Raw genomic sequence first — 24,500 nt, forward strand, 5'->3', positions numbered from 1 at the left:
GAGTTGAGAGTATCTGGGCTCTCCACAAAAAATCTATGACTCCATTGAAAGTGTGTATGGAGGGATCTGATGCTCTCTTGTTCCAGTTAGCCATTAACAATCAGCTTTGCTTTTACAAGAAAATATTTATTCAAAGGTATAATCACAAATATGTAAAATAATCCCCCCATCATGTAGAAGGCATAATATTTCCTCCCTCCTTTCCTTCTATTTCCCCCAAGCCACTTCAATCTTTAGGAAAAGGAGGAGAATTAGGCTCATAGTTAAGCTCATTCCCTAGAGAACCCAATTCAGTTTTGATCCCCAACCACTCCTTTGGTTCTAGGTACCCTGGTTCCTCTGGGTTTCTTTGCTGGATGGATTAGTTGAAATCTCCCACCTTGAATCCCAGTTCAAAGATCGCCATGGCCCAAATCCCTGGATACTGAGATGGAAATATGAAGGAGAACAGAGATCTCATGATCACTTTTCTGAGTCTTGGGGAGAAGAGGACATGGGGGAAGGTATCTTTCCTATGTTATGGTGTTCATATTGTTAATGAATTGTAATCTTTACCTCTAGAAGCAGCAGGAAAGAACATGAAGGGAAATGTATAATGCAAAATGAATGACCACCTTAGTTTCATTAGTTTTAAAAATGCCACCTGTTTCAGTTATACAGTCAATCAAAGGAGGCTGGTCCCACTCATGTGATAAGGGATAAAGAGAACCCTCACTTTAACAGATATGGGAATGCTCAGGCAAGCTCCTTTAGGGGTCTCCATGTTGGGTGAATTGGTCATGTTCCAAAGACCCCATTACACTTGTGCAAGTATTTTATCTTCCTAATGTAATCTTTTAAAGAGCTGATTTTCTCTTATACTATTATCACTCAAAGAATTGGTGCAAGACACCTGGTGCAAGGAGTCTTTGTGAATTTGATTCAATCTAGTCTGAGCTCCAGAGACCAGGTAGGTCTCTATGAGGTAGGAAATCTGTCTTCACCCTAGTTTTTTGATCATGAGATGGACCCTCACCACTTCAGAGTAGGTTTTTGTGTCAAAGAATTACATCATAGTAATTTCCTGATATGTCCCCCTCCCCTTTGAACTCTCTCTTAAAACAAAGATAACTAGTTAAGAAAAAACAACCAATGCAGTGGCCAACTTAGTGCCCTCAGTGCTACACTGCATGCCCAGTCTTTCATGTATCTACTGAGAGAAAGTCAGTATATTTATTTCATCATCTGGATTCTGCTATCAAGACTGGTGATTTTAATTTACCTAAATTCAGTTGCCTTTTAGTGTTGCTGAAAATCCTTTCTTCACTCATCCTCATTAGGATTTACTTTTTTATATATACTTAGCAGTGTCTGTTCATTTCCTTCAGAATTCAAGAATATCAATCAATCAATTAGAAATTTGGAAGAACAAGCTTTGATGACTTTGAAATTTAATTCATTGGATCAAAAGTGTTGGCTGTAGTGCCCCCTGAGTGAGGAGGGCACTGCCCTAGAGCAGAAAAAAGATTTTATGCATTCTGCCATTTGGTCCCTACAACTTCAGGAAGATATTTTAAAATCTATTCTTTTATAGTATCTTGTTTCCCAGCATTTATGTTTTTGAGGTATGGCAAGGAGAGTAGACTCACAGTGACAGAAACCTTTGGGGAAAGTTCATAGTTACTCAAACTTCTGTTGGAACTCTTTGGTGATTTCTTTCTCAACCAGGAAAATAGCAGCCATACTGTCTGCCTGCAGTCTTGTTCATTTTTTCCTCTTCCCCCGAGTTCCCAGTAGGGAAGTCCTGACTTTGAAAAAAGGACAAAGACTGCACTGAAGGACTAAAAGCATCCTCGAATCCATAATGGTATGTTTAAAAACCAGGATGTTCCACTGTCCATTAAGAGACTCCTCCTTGCTTATGATTGGCTGACACCATGGATTAAACATAATAGTTTGTGGGCTTTCTTTCACTTCTGTTTTTTATGGATAAGCTGCAAGACGTGAAGAGTAAGCAGATAAAAAACAGAGGAGACTGACAAGGAAGCCACTTGGAGAAAGAAAGTCATGAGTAGGTAAAAAAAAAAAATCCATTTTGGTCTTTGCCTTGTTAGCTACTTCAATTCTAAAATCCTTTATCTTTTTAAGCTTGTTTTTTTTATACAGTTCTTTTACATCACAGTAATTTCCTGATATGTCCCTCCTCTGATCTCTTGCAACAAAGACAACCAGTTAAGAAGAAACAATCAACGTAGTGGCTAATTTAGTGCCTTCGGTACTTCACTGCATACCCAGTTCTTCATGTCTCTACTGAGAGAGGGTAAGTATATTTCATCATCTGGTCTCTGGTATCAAGATTGGTGATTTTAATTTACCTAAATTCAGCTGTCTTTTAGTGTTGAAAATCCTTTCTTTACTCATCCTTATTAGGATTTACATATATATATATATATATATATATATATATACACAACACAGTCTGTTCTTTTCCTTCAGAATTTAATTTCAGAATTGATTTAATCAATCAATCAGAAATTTGGAGGAATAGGCACTGGTGACTTTGAAATTTAATTCATTGAATCAAAAGATCATAGATTTAGAGCTGGAAGGGACCTCAAGGTCATCTATTTCAATTTCCTCATTTTGCACATGAAGAAATTGAGGCTTACAGAAATTAAGTAATTGTCCAGTCACATAACTGATAAGTAGCAGAGTTTGGATTTCAGTCCAGTCCTCCAGAGAAAGCACTTTTCCCACTGTACTATGCCATCAGTGGGATTGTCAAAGCAAAGGCAGAGAAGGGGAAAAAAAGAGAAATAACTTTGTTTCCCTTTGCTCTTCACTCATTTTCTCCTTCAGTGTGGAGGTAAATGTTTGCGGGGTGCTGGCCACGTATATGTGATTTGAAGCAAATGTTCAAAGTGGGACTTTGATAAAGGGAGTTCCCCAAGTTCATAGGATTTGGTATTGGAAAGGATCTTACAGAATATCTAGTTCAGTCCTAATCCTTTATAGAGGAAGCAATTGAAGTTTTGAAAATTTAAGTATTTTGTCTACAGTCATAAAGGTAACCTTAGCAGACTCAGAATTTGAATTCAAGTCCTCAGACTTTAGATCTAGTGTTTGTGACACTGCACTCTGAATTTCCAACACAATAGAAGAGGTATTACGAGTTGAAGAGTCCTTCAGATAGTTTCTATATTAATCTGAGATTGGAATCTGCCTGAAAACAAGTTATTAATAACTTAAATGTAAGATTTCTATTTCTTTTTTTGAAATTAGAAAGGTTATATCTTCAGAATGTTTTAAATGGTGATATAAGTAAACAACATTTTTAAATATTCATAGAAAGAAGGAATGTCAACAGCCTCACTCATAGTGAAGCTCTAGTCTCACTCATACATGAAAATTACTCACTATGGCATACCAAATACAGTCATCAGCCTTCTCTGGAAGTCTTTCAATGACAAAGGAGATAGATAAGATATCCGGTTCCCCAATTAGATTGTTCTCATTGCAAAACTGGCTATGTGCCAGTCACTGTATGAGGTAATGGGGATATAGAATAAAAGTCATAAGAATGCTAATTCCTGTTCTTACATTATTTTGGGGGTAAATTTTAAGATCTGTTTTTATTACATACATATGTGTATATATATGTGTGTGTGTGTGTGTGTGTGTGTGTGTGTGTGTATATATATATATATATATATATATATATATATATATATAGTTTTCAACATTCACTTTTATAGGATTTTGATTTCCATTTTTTCTCTTTCCCTTTCTCTTTTTGCCAAGATGGCAAATGATCTAATATAGGTTATATATGTACAATCGTATTAAATGTGTTTCTAATTTAATCATGTTGTAAAAGAAGAATCAGAACAAAAAGGAAAAACCATGAGAAAGGAAAAACAAACACAAAAAAAGTGAAAATAGTATGCTTCAACTTGCATTCAGAAGCCATAGTTCTTTTTTTGGATTTGGATAGTATTTTCTATCATGAGTCATTTGAATTTGTCTTGGATCATTATATTGCTGAGAAGTAGTAAGTCTGTCCAAGTTGATCATTTGCTGTTACTATGTACAATATTCTCTTGATTCTGCTTACTTCACTTTGTATCAGTTTATGTAAGCTTTTCCAGGTTTTTCTGAAATTTTCTTGCTCATAATTTCTTATAGAACAATAGAATTCCATCATATTCATATACCACAATTTTTCAGCTACCCCCTAAGTGATGCTGCACTTATATTCTATTGGAAGACAAAATAGCAAAAGGAAGCTGAAATGGAGGAGGTCCCTGCATGAGGAAGCCTGATAGCCAAATCTAAAGAGTGAAACTTGTCTGGTTCATGGGCCCCTCCTCAAAATGGAGGTTCTAAGAGAAACTCCACTGGGGAAAGGAAGGACAAACGGTTATTAAAGGCAGCCAAAGTATGGTGGCAAATCTGGAGAAAGTCCTAATTGTTAAGCAGTTCTTCCTAACATCTCGCTTAAGTCTTCCTCTTTCCTACTTCTACCCATTGCTCCTAGTCCTGCCTTCTGTGGGCAAATACAACTTTAATACACCTTTCACATGACAGCCCTTCAAACAACTATTATCTCTCCTTTATGTTTTCTTCTCCAGGTTAAATGTTCTCAGTTCCTGGCAGCTAATTCAATAAATCCAATAAACATTTATTAAATCCCTGTTATATGCCAAGCACTGTGCTAAATGCTGAGGATACAATTAATAAAAAGAAGGCAGTTCCTACTCTCAAAGAGTTTATAATCTAAAAGACATATGACACAGGCTTATTGCTTTTCACTATTCTGGCTGCTCAACTCTGGACACTCTTCAGTTTATCACTATCCCTCCTGAACTGTGATATCCAGAACTGAATACAATCTTTAGATTTTGTCTTTGAAGGGAGTCTGATTTCTCTCCATGAAATCCAGAAATGTAATTGCTTTGATATCTACCACATTCATTTATTCATTTAACATCTCTTCCATGCAACTTATTCTATGACAAGATGAGAGAATTCCTGAAAATAAAAATAAAGATCCTGTTCCTGTTCTCAAAGAGCTTCCACCCTAGCAATGCCAAATAAAGACCATATAATAAAAATACAAATAAGAAGATTTAAGTGCATAATTAATTGAAGGTGATATGAAATCAGATGCAAGAGCAATCACTTTCAGCGAGAGGAATCAAGGAATTCTATTTGGGGAAGGTACAATTTAAACAGAGCTTTGTAGCTGAATAGCAATAGACAAAGAGGCAAGAGGATTCCAGGAATAAGAAGATAAGCAAGGACAACAGGCAAGAAATTGTGAGATATATTTAGGGAACAATGAGTAATCAGAATTTGGTGAAATAGACAGTCCATGAGGGGAAGTGCTTGGAAGTGTAACTGGACAAAGTAAACTTGAAGAAAGCCACAAGTGCTGGGTTAAAGCCTTTGACTGTTCTCTAATAATAGGAAGCCATTATAATAGGATTCTCAGTTGTATCTCAGGCTTGACTTTTGTGGAGAAGCTACTTCTTTTTTCTCTAACTTGTATGTGTGTGTGCTGTTTTTGCTGACTTATTCGATTTAGTTGTTGGGGAAGGTCTAATCAGAATTGGGTTTAGGAGCAGGCAAGGTAGGCTCAGATACAACTCATGGGGGAATAGTGAAGCAAATGCAACAAGAGTCATTTTAAAATTTATTTTTTAATCTTAAAAAACATTTTAATGCCAGAAAATTATTTAAGATCACCAGAGGATGAAGGGAAAAATGTTGACATTTGTCTTTCATATGTTGTTGATTTATCCAAGAGTTGCCCAAAAGTGTGCTCCCATAACCTCCTTTCCACCCATGTCCTCTCAATGATGGAAATACCCACAAGGCAGGGGAATAATGATATACTCTATTGCTCTGTATATAGACTACTTGCTCTTCATACTCCACCTCTAAATTTGGCTTTTACCAATCTTTAGGGGAATGGAATGAAATAGCATTTATTGTTTACTATGCCAAATACTGGGGATAAAAACAAAACAAACCCAAAACCAAAAAACAAACCCAAATCATTCTTTATTTTCAAAAAGTCCTCATTCTAGTTGGTGAGGGTCAGAGTGAGGAAGGAAAGTACATATACGAGAGTTCAGCTATAAGATGGATAGTAAGACTTGGAGCCATAGTATAATGTTAGGAAGGGAAGATGTCAATAGTCTCTGGGCTGATGAAGTTTAGACTAGAGCCATTGGGGGATTAGCTTACACTAATCTAGTGGGCTCCATCCCTAAAATGGGCTCATAGAGAGATCTATGATTAACATTATTGTTCAGTGTTCATCATTGGTTGTATGTCTATGAAACATGGATCTATGATCTTGTTCACTTAGAAACTCCTCCCTCCTGAGGATTCTCTTTCCTGATGTAGATTTCTTATGATTTTGCATTTCCTTAAACTCAGACAAAGTAGAGACCTTGGGATGGAGAACTTTTTAAGCCAAGGATTCTACTCACTGGTCTTTGAACATGGGGATCTTAGACTATTAGAACTGAAAGGAACTTGAAGCACCATCTTGTTCATTTCCTTTATTTTAAAGAGAAACCAAGGACCAGAGAGAGTGAGTGACTTGTAGAAGTCCACATAGCAAGTTAGTGGAAGAGTAAAAAAGTAGAACCTAGTGTCCTGCCTCCCACTTACAAAAGCAAATTAAAAGATAGTAAAAGTAAGAAAAGAATCATGTCCTTTATGTACCTTTAATACATGCTACTGGGGTGGCTGAGGTTATAGGTAGATTTTCTGAATTCAGGAGTTTTGAGCTGAAGTAAGATGATAAAATACAATGGATGTCTACACTAAAGTTGGCACTAATATGATGAGCCTCTGGGCTTGGGGGGCCATCAGGCTGTCTAAGGGGAGATAAACTAGCCCAGACTGGAAACAAAGGAAGTTAAAAAGGTAGGAGGAGGGAGAGGTACCCAACTCACGAGCATAGTGGAGAAGTCAGAGAAGAAAAAAAAAAAAAAAGAAAAGAAAACTGATATAATTGACTAAAAATTTTCCAAAATTCTGATAAGGGCTATTTTTAAAATAGGGCACTTTTAATCAAGAAAAAAAAATTGTCCAGAGATCTTCTATTTCCACTTTATTTAAAGAGTGTATTTTACTTTTTTTAGCGCAAAATGGAAGAACTGTCCACTTTCTTAGGATTTGGACTTCCACTTTTTTTTTTCTGCTTCAGTAAATATTTCCTTCCCAAGAAGATATGACAGGGTTTCATTGTACAGAAGTATGATAGGCTCTAAATAAAATATTCATATTGAACTTGAAAATCCCTTAAGAACTTTTAAAAATACCACTTATAACAGGATACAATATATGTTGTCAGTTTACTATCTTATGACCACAAATTTAGAGTGGAAGGGACCTTAGAGATGCAACCGTCGAATATTACAAATGAGGAAACTGAGAAGTTAAGTGATCTTTTTCAAGGTCACATGGATAATGTCAGAGGCAAGATTTGTAGCTGTCATATACTCAGAAAGTAAGACAATTTTTCACTATGTCTCAGAAGTATAAGGAAGGAGGATTTCTCATCCCTCACTTCCAACTGATATAGTCACACTTGATGAGTCTTTTATGTGTAAACAAGATGTGTTTAAGATGTCTCTGACTAATCCTATTATCAAGTGTAAATACCTCTCAAACTGAGTCAAGCAGGGAACAATTTTATTGACTGAAAAAATAAATTAACCATGCTTCTGGGGGTGATAAACAGCTAAGCCCCAAGGAGCTTAGGACAGTCAAACCTTGGAGCCAGAGCCAGAGGATCTTTATTCTTATACTAAAGGGCACAGGGCAGAAGCAGATAATTTTATCTTCCTTGTCCTTTTTTACACCTAACATAGAACTTAGAAGGAGAGCTGTTGAACTAGTAGGAGATATTACATCTATTGGAGAAGAGAGAAATATACTACATTTAGAGATACAGAGAGAGTCATTAGAAAGAAGCAGATTCAAAGAATGGGACTTTTGGCAGTCAAGAATAAGTAAAATATTTATAGATAAACAATTATGACCCAATGGAAATGTTTCACCTATCCAGATAAGACTAAGGATTCTACAAAGAAAGAGCCTATTTTGAATTATCTTTGCCATACATGTTTCCTTACGATCATTTAAATAAAAAGACCACTCAAAATATGTTGGGACAGAGAACAAGAATCTAGTTCCTACATAACCTTTGTCACCCACTTCTCTAACTCTTTCTTGAATGCTTTTCTCTTCCCTAAAATCTTTTGCTTTTTAGATCTAATAAAGAAATTTTTCTAAACTTATACTATTTTCCCCTTCTCATAGATATTTTTCTCCCTTCATGCCCCATTCCCAAATTTTCCAAATCTTTTTTTCATTCCTATTGTAATTTAATTTTGTTCCCATTCTCATCACCTCAATGGTATGCATTTTTGAGAGTGTGTCTCAGGTTCATAGGAGGAATATTTTATAACTATTGTTATTATTCCATTTTAATAAGTACTTTATTAAGAGCTAACTGTGTCTACTGGCAGTTGTTAATTAGAAGCACACAGATGGGGACTTGTGAGGAGGAATAATCACACTCAGAGTTCCATAGAGTCTGATGTGTCAGCTACTCTCTAGGACCCTTTCCACAAGTATACTGAGGGACTAACCCAGAGAGGATCCTACAGTAGCACAAAACTGGACAGGACCTCAGAGCTTGTCTTTTCCAATTCCTAGTCACTCTGAGGAATATAAAGATACAAACCACTTAGGAAAAACTTTTGATGGAGTCACCATTTTGGTGGGGGATGGTGTTGAGTGATGAGGTGGGCAAATGGTGAGTAGACATAATTACCTTGGTCAGGGCAAAATGGTGAAGGCAAATTGTGTTAACTTTTTTTTTTTATTTTTGACCTCAGAGCTCTTCAAATGTGTGTTCCCCTTAAACACATGCCTACTAAGTGATACTTCATGCTCTGCACTTTTCCTATGACACATGATTTCTGCCTGTTAAAACTCAACTGATCTCTGTCTCCTCAGAATCTTTCACTTAGATTTTCTAACTTATAAATGAATCTATGCTGAAGTATCAGTGTTAATAAACTAATGAGTTTCCCTCCTAGATAACATATTTGCATCTTAATAAGAGAGTACACTAATTATTGCCTTTCCAAAGGATTCTCTAATGATGGGAATTTCAGAGATTGAGGCAATCTGAGTAAGGATGGAATGGGCAGGCATATTTGTGGGTGTATTGCAGGCAGCTGGTATATGCTATGAGAGCTAATTTTTAAATTTTCAGTGTGAGCTTATTGTTCTGTTGATTGTCTAGACTTATGAAATTGATGGGGAAAGTATTAGTAATGTAGATTAAACTTAAAAGTGTGTAATGAGAGGGGTTTTTTTTGAGCTCATGGTTAAATATTTTCCAGCATACTCCTAGATACATTGTGTATTTTTTAGTCAGTTGGCTTTTTGGTGGCCCTAAAATCATAACCTATGTGGCCAGGTTTGACCCTTATATAATCTTGAAAGAGTAGGACCAGTGGGGTGAGAAACTATATGGCAGTCCTTGGGAGTCACCAGGTATTCAGCCTCTATCATGTGGCCCATTCCTGGTCTAGTAACTGGAACACTGAATTGGATGGATATGAGATAAGAGAATGGCTATGGGGTCTTAAATTAGTCATTATAAATGTTAGATTGATTTCTTTAACTAATATAATGAAGTAAACTCAAGATATGTAAATGTTGTTCAGTAGTTTTTTAGTTGTGTCCAACTCTCTGTGATTCTACTTAGAATTTTCTTGGCTAAGATACTGGAGTGGTGTGGCCTTCCCTTTTCTGGCCCATTTTATAGATGAGGAAACGGAGGCAATCAGGGTTAAGTGGTTTGCTCAGGATTACATAGCTAAGAAATGTCTGAGGTTAGATTTGAATTTAGGATGATGAATCTTAACTCCAGGCTTAGCACTCTATCCACCTAGCTGCTAAGACATGCAAATACATTGTGAACATTTCTCTTCTAATAGAGAGATAGAGAACTATGAGTGTAGGATGTTGCAAACACTCAGAGATTCTATGTTTATAGTTTTTGCTTAACTTTTCATTTGTTAGATTAGACGATTCCAAAGGGGAAAAAACAGAGTGCATCTCGAGAAATTACTGAGATGTGAAAAATAAAAGGAATTAATATGTTTCTTTAAAACGGATATAAGCAGTCCAGATATATATATGGAACAGCATAAGCAAAGACATACAGACATGAAGATGTATGGATAGGTGGGTAGGGTGTATGAGAAATGGAAAAGAGTGCAGTTTGGCCATAGCATGGGGTGTGAGATAAAGCAGGAAAGGCAATGTTAGCAGGGAACCTGTGCCAGGGTAAAGGAAGCTGCATGCCAGAAATCATCTTAGGTTGTTTCCTCATACATTCCAAGAAAAAAAAGGTTTTTAGCAGGGTCCATATTATGTGTGAGCCAGGATAAGATAGTAAGATTCACACTAGTAAGAATGTTTAAAGTTTGCAAAGCGTTTATATATGTTCTCATTTTAATATCACAACAACCCTGAAAGTTTGATTCTATTAATATTCCCATTTTACAGATGAGTAAACAGCTTGAAAGAGTTTGACTTGCCCAGAGTCATACATCTAATAAGTGTCTGAAGCTGGATTTGAACTCAGATAACTTCAGCTGTTCGCCTGATGCTCTATGTATTCTTTGTAAAAGGGAGAGAAAGACCAGATAAGGGAGCTTAGTAGCAGTTCCTCCATGATGGGTGGTTTGATGCTCCCTCCCACTTCCCTCTGGGCTATTTTTGTATGTCCCTGGCTGCTGGCCTTCGGGGAAAGACAGTCAGGAGTCTGTGTGGCTTATCTGTGTCCTGTCATGTGTCTGGGTGTGGGTCCATGGTTGGATGCTCAGTGGCTCTATAGCTGGGACAGGGAATCCAGGACTGGAATGACAAGGATGGGCAGCTGAGAGCAGGATAGCTGACTTGCTAAAACTGAACTAGGGACCCTGTCACTTGGAGAGGACAGGGGAAGGGGGCAGATAGGGTAGCAAATTGTTGAGAGCATCATTGTTTGTCCTTCATTCTTGAAGAGGACCAACGACATCAGAAAGGTGGTGTTTTAAGCTACAAGTGAATTGAATCTAAGTGATGGAGGACTGTGCAAAGTCACCACCCTTACTTTATCCTTTGGAGCCATCTGGGTCCAGTGGACAGATGTACATCAGGATGCCTGGCTCTGGAGGCAGTAGGGAGACCTTGGCCCTTTTAAACTAAGGTCTTTTAATAAGTCTCAGGCAACTGAGGCAGCATCCAAACATTGATTAAAACTAGGTAAGAAATGAGACATAGAATGGTCTCTTTTACCTAGTCAAAAAATATAGGCAAAAGAAATCCAAACCAGTCAGCTTGCATTAAGGAAGCAATGAATAGTTTTGCAAAGCATTAAGGAAAGGGTTGACAGTGAGGAAGTGAAGGCATTGAGTATAGATAACTCCTTAAAAATCATCTTTGACCATCTGTCATGTGGAAAAGGGATTAGATTTGTTAGAAGTAAGGAAAACCTTCTTAACAATTAGAGCTGTCCTTCAGGTCTCAAGCAGAGGCTGAATGACCCCTTGTTCTGCATGATGTAGAGAGGAGATTCTTGGCCAATTTACAAGTTAGACAAGATGACAGCTGAACTGCCTTTCCTGCTTTGAGGTTCTGTGAATAGATATCCTCATATAGCCTTCCCTTGGGGCTATGGGGAAGGAGCTGATGTTTACTAGCAAGCAGGAAGAGTAAGACTGGAGAGCTGAACAAGTAGGAAGAAGGGAATCATTATAGATTTAGAGCTGGGAAGAATCCTGAAGATCTTTGAAGTAATTAAGTGGTACTGTAGATATAGTATTGGGTCTGGAATCAGGAAAATATGAGTGGAAATCTGACCTCAGACACTTACTAGCTAGCTGTGTGACTCTAAGCAAGTTGCTCAACTTCCATCTGACTCAGTTTCCTCAACTACAAAATGGGAATAATAAAAACATCTACTTCTCAGAATTATTGTGAGGATTAAATAACTCCTGCTAGATGACAACTTTTTGGTTTCAGGCCTCCTAAGCACCCTTAAAAATTGTGGACCCCCAAAGAACTTTTGTTTATTGTGAATGATATCTACTAATATTTACATTGTTTGAAATTTAAAATAAGATTGTACAATACCTATGAATTTACTTAAAATTACAATAATAAACCCATTACATGTAATATAAATAACACTTCTAATGAAAAATAATTATTTCAAAACAAAACAAAACAAAAAAGAGTAATAGCATTATTTTGCATATTTTTGCAAATCTTTTTTAATGCCTGATAGAAGACTCTGGATTCTCCTACCTCCTTTTATTGCTATATTGTTGTTTTAGTTGAAGTATGTTAAAAAAAAATTGGCCTCATACAGATATGCAGCTGGAAAGGGGAAGAGTATTTTAATAAACAAACAATATCTTAGCTTTCTTATAAAAATTGTTTTGACCCATGAAAGGCTCTTGGAGATTCCTAGGGGACCACACTTTGAGAACTACTGGTCCAGATTTTTTTTTTTTTTTTTTGCTCAGGGTTCTAGCTTTCTCTTCCTGCTTGGGAGTCAAGCAAGTTTAATTCCTCCCTGTCTAAAAAGAAAGGCTACTTTCATCTTTTACAGACAAGACCTAGACTTAATTCTAGAGAATGATGTGTAGGTTGATGTTACTAATGCCCACCCCTCCACACAGTTTACAAACCTATACTACCTTCATACCTATACTTTGGCCTCTCTGAAAATAAAAAGCATATATATCCATACTCCTAAAATAATATAGGAAGGGAGACTCCAATACCAAGAGCAAGATATCACAAAATATATTTGTAATCGCACTGGCACACTTTGTACTAGAAGATGATTCCATACTAGGGCCCACTGGGCTGAATTTGCAAAATAGAAAATAGAATAAAGTGAAGTAGTTGACTTTTAAGCAATGAAGACAAGAAAGATTAGTATTGTTAGTATCTGTAAAATATCTGTGTTGGAAGAATACAGTCTTTGGGAAATTAAAAAACTTTCCAAATTACCTGTGTCAACTTCTCATAAGAATGTTCCCATTGATACCATGTTATTTGGAAACTTTCTCTGTTTTTGTGCATATCAGATGTCATTGTGATGGGTCATACATCATTATGCTCTATATAATTATCAAAGTTCCTTCTTCAAAAGAACAAACAAAAATTATAGTGTGTAAATAAAAAGCAATTTGGCCTAGTAGATTGAGCAGTTCAATCAATGATTACTACCCCTCCATTTTTTCTAATAAATTCTATTCTTGATCATTAAAAAAAGAAAAGAAACTAGTCAGTATGAGATCACCATACATACGTGCCTTTAGAGAAATAGAAAGTCCAGTTACACATTTCTCTTTCCCTAGAGTTCCTTTAAATTCTCATGGAATAAGGGATTATGGAGTGGGTAAAGAACCTTAAAAAATCTCAGAGTAATTTTTTGGGAAAATTGTCCCATATAGCTTCTTACAACAGAGAAATAGCAAAGGACTATTAGAGTATGAACTCTTTGAGGACAGGAACTGTCTTTTGCCTTTCTTTATATCCCCAACTCTTAATACAAGACCTAGCAAATGTTGCTGTTGTTGTGTTATTTTTAGTTGGACACAGCTCTTCCTGACACCATTTGTCAGGGGTTTTCTTGGTAGAGTGGTTTGTCACATTCTTCTCCAGGCCAATGAGGAACTGAGGCCAAAAAAAAAAAAAAAAAAGGTTTTAAGTGTTCTGCCCAGGGTAGCACAGCCTGCATTTGAACTCAGGAGGATGAGTCTTTTTGATTCCAAGCTCAGTGCTCTATCCCCTGTGCCATCTCACTGTCCTTCTCACCCAAACAGTAGGTGCTTAATGAATGTTAATTGACTGATTGACTATGAAATGTCAAAATGTCCTGGTTAACCAGGGCTGGTTCACTGCCTACATATATCCAACAAACTAAATACTAAAGAAAATAGCTCTGAGGTAGGAAGAAGAATAACAAGGGACACCCAGACATTCAAAAGGAGAAAACATCTAGGATTTGTTGCCAACAAAAAAACAGATGATCTCAATATCTAATCATAAATGCACAAGATTTTAATTACATTTAATGTCATAAATATTACTAACAATGAGATGATACTCAAGACTAAGAAAAAATTAAGAATCTGGATGCTTATACCTTTTCCAAAAGGAACAAGATAAGTTTAAAAAACGGTAGGGCTATAGGTAACATGTTGCTTAAGAATATATTTTCTTTTTTTTATTAAAGCTTTTTATTTACAAAACATATGCATGAGTAATTTTTCAACATTGACCCTTGCAAAATCTTGTATTCCAGTTTTTCCTCTCCTTCCCCCAATCCCCTTTCCTAGATGGCAGGTAATTCAATATATGTTACATATGTTAAATTTAATATATGTTTACATACTTAAACAATTATCTTGCTGCACAAGAAAAATCATATTAAGAAGGGAAAAAGAAACGGAGAAAGAAAATAAAATGCAAGCAAACAACAACAGAAAGAGTGAAAATGCTATGTTGTAGTCCACACTCAGTTCCCACACTCCTTTCTCTGGGTGTAGATGACTCTTTATCACAAGATTATTGGAACTGATCTGAATCATCTCATTGTTGGAAAGAGCCACATCTGTCAGAATTGATCATCATATAGTCCTCTTATTGCCATGTATAATGATGTCCTGGTTCTGATCATTTCACTTAGCATCGTTCATGTAAGTCTCCCCAGGCCTCTCTACAACTATCCTATTGATCATAAGAATATATTTTCATGTGAAGAAATCCAGGGTAAGATTAAATTATGGGTGAAAATCAATGGAAGCACAAACAAGAATGATATTCTCATCAGATTATGCTACAGACTAGCTGGACAAAAATAGAAAATAGATGAGGAAATTGGTAAACTTCACATTAATAGGAAAGTTTGATTATACTACTATACTATACTACTACTTTATGAGTTGTCTTTTGCCAAGAACAGAAAAGCTAATAATTTCTTGGTCTGGTTTAATTTCATCCTGTAAAAGAAGGAAATATTTTATTTTGGATCTGATTGCTAGAGTGGAAATGATGGGTCTCTTTGGAAAAAGGAACAATTCCATTCTAGAATTTATGTCTGTGAAAAGAACATAAGAGGAAAGCTAGACATGATGTGAGATTGAAGGAAACAGATTTTATAGGAAAGATCCCATTGAATAAATTTGTACAGAATGAGTCAACCTAGAAGGAATGTTAAGCTCTGGAGACTGACATTTTGCGTAACACAAAATGAAAGAATACTGAGAGGAAATGATGCTTCATGGCTTCAAATCATGGAATGACAGTCTCTAAGAGCTAAAACTGAAGGTGATCGTTTGGGCAGTGGAGTACAGAGTATTACTACTGCTCAGGGTACCACCATCCTCCCAGCCACCTAGGCTTGCAATCTTGTGTTATCCTCAACTTTCCCTCACTGTGTCTCTTTTTCAACTCTGCCATATTCAATCAGTTGTTAAGTCCAGTCATAACATCTTTCTCTAATATGCCCTCCGTTATCCTCCAACCCTGACAGTGGTCTGATGTAGACTCTCATTACCTGAACTCTGACAATAACCAGCTCATGGATCTATCAGCCTCAAGTCTCTCCCCTCTTCAGCCCATCTTCCATTTAGCTTCCAAAGCCATTTTCCTAAAGCACAGATCTGACCATGTCACCCCACTATTCAATAAAATCCACTGGTTTCCTGTTAGCTCAAAGAATAATCAAGTCCCTGGATTGACTTTTAAAGCTCTTTAGGATCTGGTCCCAACCTACCTTTCCAGTGTAAAATTTCACTCTCCTGAACATATTCTGTAATCTGTCAGCATTAGCTCACTTAGTATTCTTTGAACATGACATCCCTCCCAACTCTGTGTCTTTGCGGTGTCTGGCTGTTGACTATGTGTGGCATCCATCCTCCCCACAAGTTTTCTCTGCCTTCCCCCATTTGCTTCCTGGCTTCTCTCAAGTCTCAATTTAAATCTTGCCTTCTGCAGGAAGCCTTTCCTGGCCTCTTCCCTTACTTCCCACCTGGGCCCTCCTTCTGAAATTATTTTTGATATACTTTGTATATATTTTTACATATGTGATTGTTTTAATTTTACTTATTATTTTGCACATTAGAACAATAAGGCAGGGGATATTTTCACCCTTCTTTGTACCCCTTGTTTTTAGCACAATGCCTGGCACACAGTAAATGCTTAATAAATGCTTGGTGACTGACCATTGTCTTTAAAAATAGATTTTAAAATGTATTCTCATTTTGTTCCTAAAAATAGGCTCACAGGATTACTCTAAGGACTAGGGGGAAGGACTATGGTACAGATATGAGTGAAGAGCTCATGGAAAAAATGAATTATGATTAATCTAGACATTAAGAAGACTAAAGGGAATGTTTGCAGATTGACTCATTTGACCCTAGTTATTAAAGCTTTTACACTGCAGATACTTGGAGGCACAATTATGCATATTTGTTTTATTCATGATTTGTATTGTTCTGGGATACCAAAGCATTTCTAAAGATAATAAATTAACAAAATTTTTGTATCTTATCTCCAAACATCCACTGTTCCAATTCTTCAGGCACTTAATTCTATAGGTAGAAAGTGTCACAGACAGGATTTAAACCCAGAACTCATAACTTTAATTCAGTGCCCTTTCCATTATACTGAACTACTTCTCAATATTTATGTTGTATGTCAGCATTGGTACAGGTATATCAAGATGACACAGTGGATAGTGTGCTGGGCCTGCCTGGAGTCATGAAAAAATGAATTCAAATCCAGCCTCAGACACTTAAACAAGTCATTTACTTTCTGTCTACCTCAATTTCTTCTAATATGGATAAAATTGCACCTTCCCCCCAAGCTTCTTGTGAATATCAAATGAGATAATATCTGCAAAGTGCTTAGTACAGTGCCTGGAACATAGCAGACACTGAATAAATGCTTGTTTCTCTTTCTTTCTTCCATTCAATAGCAATACCAAATTTTAAAAGGAACATTAAAAAAGTTTCCACAATTGCAGTTTTCATAAAGGAATAGTTTGCTATTGGGTAGGTAGTGCATTAAGAGTTATGTGCTTTTAAATAACCTAAATTATACTTCTGGTGCATTGTTAATTAGACAAATAACCCAATTAACCAGAAACCAACCAACTAACAAGCAACTGTTTAAATATGTAAAATACAGCCCTGATTTGGATCATCTCAGCATCTAAAGCAGAGCTGGCAAATTGTAGGCACTTAAAAAGTGCTCGATTGTCTGATTAGAGTAGTCCCTTGATTCTATTTTGAAGGGAAAGAAGAATTTCAACAACTAGAGATGAGAAGTTTGCTTCAGACATGGGAGGAATCTGCACAAAGGTAGTAGAAAAGAAAGATCAAGTGATGTAGTCTTTTTTTTTTCCATTCAGCATATAGTTTTTGGAAAGACCCCGGTTTCAAAATCAGCTGGAGTCAGGAATTCAGGTTAGGGGAAAATCATCAGTCTTTATTCTCGGTGAAGAAAGATGGGGAAGAAATGGGCACCCAATGTGGCAGCTGAGTCAAAACTGTTAGACCAGCAGCCACCGACCAGCAAAGGAGTAGGCCAAGGCCCAACTATCCCAACTTCTTTCTTTCCCTCTCGCCTCCACCCACCAAAATCGTCATTTCCCTTACAACACATCAGGACTTGCCGGAGAGTGGGAGGGCAATTTTTTCAATCATGTATATTAATAAAAAGCCCAATTACTATTTACCCTCACCTACTTGGGACCTCATGCATCAACTCAAACCTAAACATTAATCCCGCTTTCTTTTATTTTTAGAACACGGTGGTCATGCCATCCCTGACTCCTCAGGAGGCAGAGAAGGAGGTGATCACAGCCTTTTAACTTCTCAGAGAAGGAGGGGCACCGGGAGGTGATCCAAGCCTCCCTGACTTCTCAGAAAAGCGGGAAAGTACTAAAAAGGAGATGATCACCCCTCCTGACATCTCAGGAAGGGAGTAAAACAAAAGGAAATGGGGTTGTTAACGGGTTTCTGGGCTGAAGGGTTTTAGCAAACCCATCAGCATGGGAGGTATTAAAACCACATACAATAAACGAAGTTTAGGGGAACCCTCCCCCCAGTCAGTGCAGGTAGTGGTGTCAAACTTTTTCAAGGAGCGGAATAGCAAACAATTTCAACATGGTGCTGGAAAAGATCACCAAAGTCCTAGAAGGAGGGTATGAAACAACAGTCCACAACACCCTTCTTGCACCAAGAGATAGTCCAAAACCAATCTATTTCCATTGCTTCCATGTCAGGGAATCCAATAATCCCCTGATTTTGAAGTCCTGCAAAAGTCTTTTTATGGTTGGGAACCAAGATTCCAGCAGATTTTAAGTCCTGTAACAGTCATCATTTCCAGAAATCAATGATTCCTGAGTTTTCGTCCATGTCCAGAGAATCCAAGTTTCTGGGGTTTTCATCCCATTCCAGAGAATCCAATGATTCCGGGGGTTTTGGTCCTATTCTCAGAGAATCCAATGATTCCTGGAGTTTTCAAATCTGACAATCTTTGATGTCCAGGTCAAACATAACTGCCCGCCTTTCTATGGTGAGCACAATACAACAGAACCCTGATTTTCTTGGGTCTTCTCCTTTGTTTCAGGTCGCCCGCTCTCTCGATGGAAAGGCGTAGGGGCAACAGATTCCTTCTCCCCTGTGAGATACAACAAACCCCTCCCCAAACAGTTACCCTATCTGGTCCTTTCCTTCCACCCACTTTCTGGGTCTCCCCACATCACCTGGCATTATCTAAAGATAGTGGAGCTGCACTGGACACTGACCTTCCTGGGTTATAAACCTGTCTGCTGGAGCCATGCATCTTTGTCAAAAATCAAAAAGAATAGTATAAAGGCTAGATTTAAAGGGTTCTGGGTTCCTGGGCCCCTTTCTTTTTGTTTTTGGAGGAGCTCTTAATATCTCGTTTCCCTCCACTTTCCTGTCCTTGAGGATTAAAAGGATACCGTGGTGTTAAAATTTATACTGCAAAAGTGTCAAAATGTTTTAAGTATAACAGGACCATTGTCTGTTTTTTATTGTTTGGCACACCCATAATGGCAAATGTTGTGGAGGAATTCAGTGACCATCCGTCTCTTTTCGCTGGATTCCAAAAGGAATCCTGAAAGGTGTTACCACAACATGGATGAAAGACAGACACCAAAAGATTTATAATGGTCACATCCATTTGCCAGATTTCATTGGACTCAAACGCGAGGGTTCTTCCCTGGAGGCAGTGTAGGAGCGTGGAAAGGAAGGACCAACAGGCTTTACTATCTCAGCTTCCTCTCTTGTTATTCCAAATTTGCATAAAAGCCGAGCACCTGATGATATTTAGAAAAGGATGCCTGGGCTTCCGGAATAAAGGGATTGACCAAATTAGTTAGAAGGCTATCTGCCCTTTGGTGCCATCAAATATGGGACCTGGAAGTCCACTATGAGAATGGACATGAATATAAGATCTTACCTGGATGTTTCTCACTTGCTCTTGAAGTTTCTTAAAGGTGATATATATTAGAAGCTCAAATTTTATTTGGCTGGGCAATTTTTTTTAAAATTTACCTATGAATAGGCAATCAGATTTAATTTATGTCTCCTGGATAATAATGGGGCTAGAATGATTGAACATTCTGCTGAGGGATGAAAAGGGTTCTGACTACTCTCTTTATAGTTAGATCTGAAATACAACACAAATATTATTTTGGATCATCCGTGAAGATAGTTTCCTTTGAGGAACTTTTAGAAATTTTTTTCTTCAGAACATGAATTATTTGTTAGTTTATTTTAAGGAACCCATTAAAAATTTGGACCACAATAAAATTTCCACTCTGGGATGGTCCACAACACAATTAATTTGTATTGGTATAAAAGATGTTATCTTGTGGTCTTTCCCAGATAATTGACTGCTCGCTTAGTGGCCTTTAATAAAATTACCACAAGCACTGGGTGGGGAAAAGGCTTTTTCTGGTTGTGCCGGAGGTTCAACCACTTATCCACTTTCCTGAAAAAGGACTGCTTGGTGCCCTTTTGGCAAAACGATATCTCCAAGGGTTTTGGTGACTCTTTCAACAATTGGATCCGTTCCTTCCCAAAGCCTCTTGAGCTTTTTTGTAAGCTGGGGTGGGAATTTAAAGCACTGTCTCCCTTAAAATGTCATAACAGTTGTAACTGTAGGTAGTCAAACCCAACACTGGTGCATCCATTGGAATTCTCCATCAATTTCAAAATCATTCAATGTGTTTAGCTTTTCCTTAAGGAGAGTTTTTGAACTGTAAGCACCTTAGGGTATACTTATATCCTAAATATTGAAAAGGAGCATGTCTTTTGAATTTTTTCTGGTGCTATTATAATTTTAATTCCTTATTTTCTATGGTCTTTTGTAGACATCCTCTAACATTTGTTCCTCAGGTGCACATCCCCAAAATGTCATCCATGTAATGTAATAATAACTTTTGGGAATGCTTTTCCCACTGGAGAAAACGCACAACATACATTTGACACATAGTAGGGCTGTTTTTCCCCTGTGGCAAAACGCCATTCATATCTTTTAAAGGCCCTGTTAACCTGGGCACTGAAAAGGAAATCTTTTCATATCCTTCTTATCAGAGAAATAGAATAAAACAATCCTTAATATCTATGACCCAAAGAGGCCATTCTCTAAATGAGTAGGAATGAAGTCAGGCTGAAGAGTTCCCAATAGTTTCCATCTGTTCATTCACTTTTCAAACCGTTAACATCCTCCATTTTCCAGATTTTTTCACAACAAACACTGGGAAATTCCAAGGACAGAATTTTTAATGTCCTTGGTCGTTGCCCTTCTATATCTAAAAGGCCTAATTTTATCTTTACTTAAGGGCCACTGCCTATCCACACTGGTATCAGTTTTCCATTGGATAGGAACATGAAATTTGGCAGGCCTTCAAACACCCTCAAAAAAACCAAGTATCATTTTAACCCAATTGTGTAAAACGCCTTCCCCACAGATTGATGGGGATTTTCAACTATAAAAGGGTAAAACCTGTTTTGCCTTCAAAGTCCATTCATAGGGGCACCAACTTCAGCTGCTATTGATCCTCACACCAGACATGTAGGTGTCTGCTTAATCTTTGTGCTGGGCGTGGACCAATGACCGCCATCTGCACCAGTGTCACCAATTTCCAATGGAAGGATTTTATAGATTGTGAGATAGGTTCCAGTTGTACAAACCTGTCAGTAAATTGCTGGATTTTGTGATCTGGAATAGAATCTGGGGATATCACCAGCGTTATTAGGATTCTGTGGTAAACCTGTGCTACTATTTCTCCTGGTTGATAAGTCCCATTGTCTGCCTGTTTGGTGCTGGGATTTATCTACACATTCCCCAGTTTCCCACCAGTTGGATGGACATTTTTTTGTAGGTACTTAGGAGGTAAAATGGTCAAACCTACTGTGCCTGGAGGCAAGGGATCCATAGGCTGGAGAGGAACGATTTCACCCCTTCCAAGGTTCTCGTTGTCTCAGCTGCTTCCTCATTTCCCTAATTTAACCTTTCTTCCATAGGTTGCTTCCTGGTGATTGATTTTGTAATCCCTTTCGCCATCCTTTGGCTTCCTGGCTGATTGGTCTATTGGGGTTTTGGTACACCTCTGGGTGCACCATTTTGGGCCATCATGCCCCCAAGTGTTTTTGGGGGCCCTGGGGTGGGCCCCCTCATCCCCTTCCTAACCTGTCACATTCTGAGGCCCAATGGAAGCCCTGTTTGATTTTTGGACATGGGTACTGGGTTTGTTCCCCACCCTGTTTTCCATCTGCCTCTATACCAAAAGCTTTCAGATGCCCTACACCACACTGGCATTGACATTCTCTAAATCCCTTGCGGAAGGGACCCGCTACCCATGTTGGGACTTGGGAAGTCTGCATCATGTCTGGCTATAAAGGCATTTGTGCCCACTTTTAACACCCTTAGACCCTCTAAAGGAACATACTTGGGCAGTCCCTAAAATCCTTCTCACACCTCATTACATTTTCCTTGAAGTTGCCTTATTAAAACATCTGGTTGGATTTTTCCCCATTAGTTTTGTGTAAGTCTGCAACGCCCAAAGTCACAAAGGGCTCATCTGGCCCCTTTCCTTATTTTTGAAGGCCTCACCTTTTCATTTTATTTGAATAAGCCCACGTTTGATAGCATTAGCCAATTTTATATGCTGCAGAATAATTAACCTGTGTTGTGCGCTGTTGGAATACCTTGTATGGTCATGGTATCGCATAACACATTTGACTATTTTGTTAGGCTTGTTGACTGGAGGCATTAAACTGGGAAATTACAGGAAGTAAGTGGGCAACTCCCGGATGTCCACCCCTTTTTTGGCCTTCTTAAGCCCCTCTTGCACTGCTCTGATTGGTCCTGTCACCCCCCCCTGCCCTCCTCCCTCCATCCGGGGTTAGTGGAGGAAATAATCACTTCCCTGGGGTTGAAGCTAGGGGAAGGCACCACCCTTGCTCACAAGTTCCATCCCTGTGGGGATATGGTATTAATCTTTCATTGTCTTCCTCCTTAATTTCAATTTGAGAAGTAGAAGGGAGAGGGGTTTTTTCTTTCCTGGGATAGGGTTTTTAGTGCTAACTGGAAATATATTGTATAAATAAAATCCCCGATGGAAATTAGTGAGGACCATTTTCACTGTAATAGGACATCTCTTTTCCAACCAGGGACCAGTTATTAGAATCTTCCTCTTCTACAACCAAGGGGTGGTTTAAATTAACAAATCCTACCTGTTCCCAATTTTAATAACCCATGTATTTCATCAGCTTAAGCATCTTTCTATACCCCTCTTGGGTGGGGTTGGGGTGGGGATGGAGAGCTTTTCTTTTCCCATTTTAGCCAAAAAAAGATTTGGTTTGGTTTTAAAAATAAGTTCCTTATTTGTCCGTTAACAATACTACCCAAGTTCTGGTCACGGAACTTTTCATCCTTGGTCCCCCCGTTGGGCACAAAGAAGAGTATTTTTACAAGTCAGAATTCAGGTTAGGGGAAAAATGTCGTCATTCTCAGGAAGAAGGATGGAGGTGGAAGGGGTTGGATACAATTTGTCATAGTCAGAACCTGACCAGCACCCCAAAAACTCAGAGTCCCCAACCCAGGCCCAACTATCCCAGCTTCTTCCTGTCCCTCTCTGCCTCCACCCACCAAAATCTCATTTCCTATACAACACATCAGGACTTGCACGGAGAGGGCAGGGACCATTCTTTATCCAATCATGTATATTAATAATAAAAATTATTTACCTCACCTACTTGGGACCTCAGTGCATCAACTCAAACCTCAGCCCATTACACAATTTGATTGCTCTTTGGACATAATTCCAAATTGTTTTCTAGAATGGTTGGATCAATTCACAACTCTACCAACAATGCATTAGTGTCCCAGTTTTCCCACATCTTCTCCAACATTTATCAAAGGAAAATGACTTTAGAAGTGATATGAAAAATAGATTGAAAAGTAGAGAACTGTCAGTCCAAATTAGAGGAAATAAGAGTATGAAGTAGGATGGTGGCAATAGAAATATAAAAAAGAATGTAAAGGAGAAAGCTATTTCAGAATGAGAATGAACAGCATTTGGCAGTTGATTGTTTTTGCAGAGTGAAGCAATTGGAAAGAGTTAAAAATGATGCCCAGACTTTGATTCTGGGAGATTGGAAGGAAGTTGTTTTCAGCAACTGAAATGGGAAGCTGGGAATACGTTGTGGGGATTGAGAGTCCATTTTGTATAGGTGGAACATGAGGTGACTACAATCAGGACATCCAGATAGGTAGCTAGAAATGTAGGCTTAGAGTTCAGGAGATTAATTGAGGCTAGAAATAAAAGATTTGATTGTCATCCTCATAAAGATAGCATTTGAAGGTATGAGAGTAGATTGAATTGATAAGAGAAATTAAGAAAAATCAATAATGGCATTTAGGAAGGTGATCCAATTTTTAGGGGTTGAGAGGAAGGAGAGAAATCAGAGTACAAAATCAAAAAGAAATAGAAAGGATAGAAGAGAGTCAGGATAGAGTAGGAGCATGGAAACCAGTTAGTCATCCTTCCCCAGAAACTTTAAAATATCCAAGTCTAATGAGTATGTTTTAAACGGTTAGGACTAAGTGGAGATGGGAGTGAGACAGGAAAAAGGAGAGTCTATATGATCAAAGGAGATAATGTACATAGAACACTTTGCAAAACTTAGAACACCATGTTATTGTCATGAAGTCATGTCTGACCCTTTGTGACCCTATTTGGGAGTTTCTTGGAAAATATCCTGTAATGATTTGCTATTTTCTTCTTCTTTTTTTTTCCACAGATAAGTAAACTGAAGCAAAATGAGTTAAGTGACTTGGCCAGGAGCATACAGTAAGTATCTGAGGCT

The 24,500-nt window shown here is 37.9% G+C and overlaps 1 long non-coding RNA gene across 2 annotated transcripts; it reads left to right on the plus strand.

The window, feature by feature from the left end:
• The first annotated feature begins 1,693 nt into the window (after positions 1-1,693).
• LOC116422761 lies at positions 1,694-24,478 on the plus strand. 2 transcript variants are annotated; one of them, XR_004233284.1, is made up of 3 exons: positions 1,694-2,054; positions 2,162-2,299; positions 24,435-24,478. It is a non-coding gene; the product is annotated as an uncharacterized LOC116422761 (long non-coding RNA). The 2 variants fall into 2 exon arrangements; XR_004233283.1 differs by having other exon boundaries at positions 1,694-2,050; positions 2,146-2,299.
• The last annotated feature ends 22 nt before the right edge of the window (positions 24,479-24,500 follow it).

Source organism: Sarcophilus harrisii, chromosome 3 (genome assembly GCF_902635505.1).
Source record: "Sarcophilus harrisii chromosome 3, mSarHar1.11, whole genome shotgun sequence".
Classification (NCBI taxonomy): Eukaryota; Metazoa; Chordata; class Mammalia; order Dasyuromorphia; family Dasyuridae; genus Sarcophilus; species Sarcophilus harrisii.